The sequence below is a fragment of the Pseudophryne corroboree genome, unplaced genomic scaffold (genome assembly GCF_028390025.1).
Source record: "Pseudophryne corroboree isolate aPseCor3 unplaced genomic scaffold, aPseCor3.hap2 scaffold_143, whole genome shotgun sequence".
NCBI lineage: Eukaryota > Metazoa > Chordata > Amphibia > Anura > Myobatrachidae > Pseudophryne > Pseudophryne corroboree.
In genome coordinates, this window is record NW_026968057.1 from 257109 (window position 1) to 264670 (window position 7562).

Genomic DNA, 7562 nt, shown 5'->3' on the forward strand with positions numbered 1-7562 from the left:
AGATTTACCGGTGAGTAAAATCTTATTTTATATATATATATATATATATATATATGACTTGGGGTTTGTTTTATTAGATAGAGCATGTCCCTGTGAAGTGCCTTTTGGGGTTGTGGTTTTTCAGAAAGTTACAGGTTTTTTTTAATTAAGAGAAATATGCCCCATTATAGAGATCGGGCATTTCAATTTGTTGCGCCTGCGCAGTGGCCGCCAGCAGGGGGTGTACTAGAGTGCCTTCTCTTGAGAGCCGCAATATGGCCGCCTTCTCCCCGGTTATTCTGTAAATAGGAAAATAACCTCACAGGTTCACATAGGGCAGAGTTGCCACTACTAGTGCAGGGCTGTAACTTACAGTACTAAGGAAAAGCCATATACTAAAGCGGCACGGTGACCTCACCCCTCTCAGAGACACCAGGGCGCAGCACACTGGTACACACACCTGTTAGCTCAGGGCAGCACTATAGGACCCTCCTGTAATGCTGTGCTGGCGGCGTGTAGTGATCAGGGCACTGGGAGACTGGCTGGCTGGTCTCCGTCTCTGCTGCCTATAGAACTTCCACCTCTGTTATATATCAGGGCTGCTCTCCTGTTATGATTCCAATACTCTGGTCTGGGGATATCTTATAGCAAGGACCTGAGTACTGGAACGTAATGCTTGGAAAGGGAGTGGGAACGGGAATAGCCCCTGGCGCCCTATCTCCGTTGTCTCGCCCGTGCTGTCAGAAATCTCTTGCGAGACTATGGTTGCTTGGGCCCATGGCAGCCGCGTTTGAAGGGCGGATTACGTCTGCCCAACTCCGATGCCCCCTCAGGTCTTAATGGGAGACAAAGAGAAATCCGAGACAGGGTGATAACAAGGGGCCCTCTACTAAACAACAAAGCCAGGGGCTCAAAACTAACTTTAAACTAGAGTATGTGCGGAAAACCGCCAGGGAAAAGGACAACCAAAATACCCACTTGTCCACTCTTCTACCCGGCACCGGCGAGTTCCGGAGAGGAGTGTGGGAGCGTAAACCTCCGCAAATGCACCAACACAGAATACAAAATAAAGCGGCCTAGGCCGCAGCACGCGGCAGAGCCGCCACTCAAGAAAACCACACGAGATCCTCTAGCGACTGTTGCGGGTAATTGAGGACTGGAAGACTCCTTGGAAAGAGATGACAACACTAAGATTCAGGAACTCTGAGGACAGGAATGACCGGACACAGCAGAACTGGAACAGACGTCAGCAAACCAAAGCAGCATGCAGGAAGCTATTACCAGCGTCTGTGTGAAGCACTGAGAAGGTATTTAGCAGGGAGTCCTTCAATCAGTAGTTCAGAGCCTGATTAGCACAATGCCGTGCAGCTGCCTTGCTGCACGACCAGAAGACAAGTGTGTGTGTGTAGTTCACTTGATTGACCCTGCAAGGGGAGCGCAGTCCGTCCGTGGCGTCCCCGTTGCTAGGGTCCAGGCGGCTCAGCGCGCCCGGCGTCCTAGCATTGCTAGGGAGCCGGCGGCTAGCACGCTCGGCGTCCCTAGTTGCTAGGCGCCGGGCCGCGAGGACATCGCGGACCACGGCGCCTAACACCTGTGTGTTCTCTTCCTCTCCTACCTCACACTGGAACTGGCCGCCCAGAGAACGAGAGGGCAGCGGCTGACATCAGAGAGGGTGCAGCAATCTGTGTGGGCAGAGCCCCTCACAGCAAGGTGTCCTTATGCTGTGCCCCGTGTAATCACTGTGATCCATACAGACTCTCACCCTGGTATGCTCTCTATTATTTATTTTTTTACACTGCGGCATGCTCGAGGGAAGGGAGCAGGCACCACCCCACCGCCACTACTCCTCCGCCAGCATCACTGCCGAGCCGGTCAGTGTTCCGGCGGCAATGAGCAGTAGGCAGCCACCAGCAACAACAGTCAGGAAGCTGTTATTCCCGGCAGCAGTAGCGTCAAGCTGCAATTCAGCCAGCGGCACGATGATCCGGGAGACAGTGGCAGCACAGGGAAGCAGTACCCCCTCCAATCGCAGCACCAACTAGGAGACTGAGGCAGCAACCTGCCCCCAGCAGCAGCACCACCCTGATGATAGGTAAGATGCATTTTGGTGTCACAAGAAGGTGGCCGGAGTAGTGGCTGGCTGTGGTCACACCCCGGGGAAAAGTGATAGTGATTTCAGTGTTCCCTTGCGCGGGGATTGGATGTGTAGATGTATGGAGGCTATGTATGTATAGATGTGAGCGGCAGTGTGCGGATGTATGAGAGCGGCAATGTACGGCTGTATAACTGCGTCGGTGTGCGGCTGTATGAGTGCGATGGTGTGCGGCTGTATGCGTGCGGCGGTGTGCGGCTGTAAGAGTGCGGCAGTGTGCGGCTGTAAGAGCACGGCTGTAAGAGTGCGGCTGTAAGAGTGCGGGGTTGTACGGATGTATGAGAGCGGGGTTGTACGGATGTATGAGAGCGGGGTTGTACGGATGTATGAGAGCGGCAGTGTATGGATGTATGAGAGCAACAGTGTACAGTTGTGTGAGAGCGGCAGTGTGCGGATGTATGAGAGTGGCGGTGTACGGATGTATGAGAGCGGCAGTGTATGGATGGCAGCGTCATAGGGAGGGATGTCGGAATGCTGTTATAGGGTTCCTAATACAAAATGCCACGTTGGGCTTGATGGGCAGGTAGTGCGGCAAGCACACCCAAATTGGCATCTGACGTCGCCTGCAGTCCACACTGTTGTGAGGAGTCAGAGTTAATTTTGACTGTGTAGTGTACTCACAGAGGACCTACCGCCCGTCCCCTCGCATCTGAGCAGCAGGTCAGGCTCTTATTTTCTTTTTAATCAGGAGAGGCCGAGTGAACTGTGAGCAGGGGGGCAGAGCTACATGGGACCCAGAGGGGCTGCTGTGCTGTCAGAGAGGGAGAGGAAGAGAGAGATGAAGCTACTGCAGATCCCCAGCTGATTGTGAGGTGCCGGGTTGAAGGGTGATGTGATCACCCTTCTCCCTCGCTGCCGCTGGGGACCGCATCTAGGCTTCCTCCATCGAGGGCATGCGGCGCAGCAGTGGGCAGCGTGTAATGAGTTTGTCTGACTCATTATACTGCTGCCTGTTGTGGACACCTCCGTCCGTACGGACTGGTGTACATGCCCAGCACAGAGGTGACAGTGTTGGTGGAAGTGCTGCCCAGTTCTGACCCTGCAGGCCTCCCTGATCTGACTGCGGCCGCTGCTACTGCTGCGGCCCGAAACCCCTGCCGGTCCCCTCCATAGACTTCTGCCTGTCCAGCACTGAGGTACTAGGGGTATCCCAGCTGCGGGAAGGGTATGTCTCTGGCTTTCTCTCCGGCAGGGGAAGGTGACAGCGGCGGAGGAAGTGTTGCCCACCTCAGACACTGCAGGCCTCCCCGATCCAGCTGCGGCCACAGCTGATGCTGCCAGAACCCCCTGCTGGTCTCCTTTGTTGACTGCCGCATGGCCAGTGCTGAAGTACTGGGGGTAGGCCAGCTACGGGAAGAGTGTCTCTGCCTCGGGCTCTCTCTCTCTGTCAGGGGAAGGAAGGGCTGATTCTCTGGCACAACAGGGAGGGCTAGGCTGCAGGAACACAGCACTGGAAGAAACAGGAGGCCGAACTCATGACCAAAAAGTGAGCAGTGCAGTGATCAGCCCCCTAGTCTTTCCCTCTCTCTGGGTGCAGAGCTGTATTCTACAGAGAGAGCTGGGATGGGAAGAAGGGGAACGGCACCTGACACACACATACACGCGCGGCACCTGACACACACATACACGCGCAACACCTGACACACACACATACACGTGCGGCACCTGACACACACACACGTAGCATCAGACACAATAAAATAAACATGCAGCACCTGACCCACACATACACGCGCAACACCTGACACACACACATACACGTGCGGCACCTGACACACACACACGTAGCATCAGACACAATAAAATAAACATGCAGCACCTGACCCACACATACACGCGCAACACCTGACACACACACATATACACGTGCGGCACCTGACACACACACGTACCATCAGACACAATAAAATAAACATGCAGCACCTGACACATGCATATACACGCAGCACCTGACACATGCATATACACGCAGCACCTGACACATGCATATACACGCAGCACCTGACACATGCATATACACGCAGCACCTGACACATGCATATACACGCAGCACCTGACACATACATATACACGCACACCATTAGACACACACATACACACGCAGTGCCTTACTCACACACACATAGACACGTGCAGCACCTGAGGCACACACATGTACACGCGCAGCACCTGACGCACACACATGTACACGCGCAGCACCTGACGCACACTCATGTACACACGCAGTACCTGACGCACACTCATGTACACGCGCAGCACCTAATGCACACTCATGTACACGCGCAGCACCTGACGCACACTCATGTACACGCGCATCACCTGACACAGACATACGTATTCATGCACAGCACCAGACATACACTTGTACACACGCGGAGCACCTGATACTCACACACATATACACCCGCAACACCTGACACACACACACACACGTGCGGCAGCTGACGCATACACACGCACCATCAGACACACTCATATATACACGCAGCACCAGACACACACATACACACACACAGGAGCTGACACACACATACACAGGCAGCACCTGACACACACACACATATACACGCGCAGCACCTGACACCACGCACTCACACGTACAAGCAATGCATTTCACGCCTACCTCCAGCCTCAGTTACAGGCTGCTGCCGCCTACCCCCCTCCCTGCATCAGCTGCAAAGGCAGCAAAATATTTTGACCAAAGTCTAAAGGCCCGTACACATTAAACGATGTCGCTCTGTGAGCTACATCGTCTAATGTTTCCCCTCCCGGGCCGGCCGGCGGCCGACTGTACACACTGAGCGATATGACCGCTCAAATCGCTCAGTGACGTCACGCCCCCGCCAGCCCTGCATGAAGGTCGTGGACGACAGTCCACATCCTTCCTGCATGCCCTACCGACAGCGAAGATTGTTGCCGACCCGCGGGGCCGCGCATCGTTTGTCGCTGGCTGCATACACACTTAACGATAAAATGAGCGACGTCGCTCATTAAATCGTTAAGTGTGTACGGACCTTAAACAATTTGGTTTGGTTAATAAAATAATTTTGCACAGAACAGTGATGTTATACGAACATTTTCATTAAACATTTAAAAAATCAAATGTTTATTCTTTAAGTGAAATTTTACATTTCTGAATAAAAAAAATAAATTTAAAAAAAGCGATGAAATTCCATAGACAAAAAACCTTACGGTTTCACATGTCCCATTAAGGCTTCTTAGACATGATCGAAATTTCAGAAGCCTGTTGTAACTCTTCCACTCAAACTCCAAAAAGCAATGAAATTCCGATCATTAAGGCTGACGCCTTAATGGACGTGTTCCTTGCGCAATACAGATATGGTATGCCATCACAGCCTGTGGGTAAGTGCAGATTCAGCACTCTCACAGAGTGAGATTGCTGTCACTCACACAATGGTGGAGCTGCTAATTCACAGATTTGTGTGCTCATTGGAATACACACATGCAGTCTATGCAACTGAAGGTCTGAGCGGAAGACAAAGCTGCTCAGATGAGGTAAGAGTGTTGTTGATTGGAGGGAGGAGAGCGGTGTGGATGGGGGAACAGAAGTGTGTGGATAGAGGGAACACTAAGCAGCACTAATGGGGGGGACAGAGAAACACAGGGGGTAATTCAGACCGCAGCAGCAGCAGCAGCGATTGCAGTCTGAATTAGTTTGTGAGGTGCGTGCGTACCCCAGGAGCCCAGTGAGATGCTATCACCCTGCCTGATTGATAGGCAGAGGTGGTTGCGGGGAAGGAGGGGGGCGTGCCAACAGCGTTAGAATGCCATTGGCAGGGCATGGTCTGCACAACGGAGGCGTTTCCGGACCACTGGGGGGTGGGCTGTGGCGGTTATCCCCCTGCCAAGAGCGCAGGATCCACTAAATTTACCTTCAGGATGTCAGCTACATGAATAGGGTAAGAGTGGTGTGGATAGGGGGTAGATTAAGCAGCAAGTATGGGAAGGGAGACAGAGCGGTGCAGATGGGGGAAATGGTGCAGATGGGTTGAAAACACTGGCATGGATGGGTAGAAAACTGGTGCAGATGGGAGAGAAGACAGTGTGCCATGTACTGGAGGAGGCAGAGTGACGTTGAAGAATGAAACACTGAGCAGCACAGAGAGAAGGAAACGGTGGTACAGACAATGCACAGGTGGGGAAAGACAGATGGTACAGATAAGTTAGTACAGACTAGCACAGATGGGAGAACACAGCAGTAGGGATTGGGGAAGACCGGGCAGCATGGGGGTGTATAGGGGAAGTAAGTGTAGATGCATAGACCGTAGATGGGGTATTATAGTTTAGCAATTAACCAAGATGTTTGAGGGAGCTAAATGTGTATACTAAGTGAGATGGATGTATGGAGTTAGAAGGATGTTGTAACAAGGTGGCTTTGTTGTGTTGACTGAATGGGATGGTTGTGGGCACTGTGTGGGATGGGAGCACCACAAAACTGCTCAGACCTTCAGTTGCATAGACTGCATGTGTGTATTCCAATGAGCACACAAATCTGTGAATTAGCAGCTCCACCATTGTGTGAGTGACAGCAATCTCACTCCGTGAGAGTGCTGAATCTGCACTTACCCACAGGCTGTGATGGCATACCATATCTGTATTGCGCAAGGAACACGTCCATTAAGGCGTCAGCCTTAATGATCGGAATTTCATTGCTTTTTGGAGTTTGAGTGGAAGAGTTACAACAGGTTTCTGAAATTTCGATCATGTCTAAGAAGCCTTAATGGGACATGTGAAACCGTAAGGTTTTTTGTCTATGGAATATATATATATATCACAAACATATATAATTCATACATATATCACACACACATACATGATACATACATGAGAAAGACCTGGGATGGTGATGAGGCCAGGGCCCCCTGCTGATGTTGCGTTGAGGAAGGCAGTGTTCCAGGGCGGATGCCAGTCGGGGAGAGCGCCGCGCAGCCCGGGAAAAATACTGCTGAGGAGCTACATCTGGAAGAGCCCCTGGGAGGGAGAGTGCCACATGCCCCATCCTGCGCGGCAGACTCTGCAGGCCTGCACATGGGAAGGGAGGTCTCTGGCCACACATACTCACCCTTCTGCTGAAGCCCCGCTGCTGTCCCCATCAGCGATCTCCAGCGGGGAGCGGGGCCAGGATGAACCTCAACCTGTGAGAACTATCTTCATGATCAAGAGATCTCATATGCAAGATAAGTATGTGTTGGGATAGGGCTGGGGAGGGCGGCTGCTCGGGCACACCCCCGTCAAGTTAAGGAGATTTAACTGAGGAAGCACAAGGGAACTCTCGTCTGAGGACAACAACTGCAGGGAGACCACATCTTTTCAGATGAACATGGGAGGGCAGAAGGCTGCCTAATACTGAAGCACCCTCAGACATTAAACCATATGCAACAACTATTGCAAGCATTCCTGGGGGAAGGTC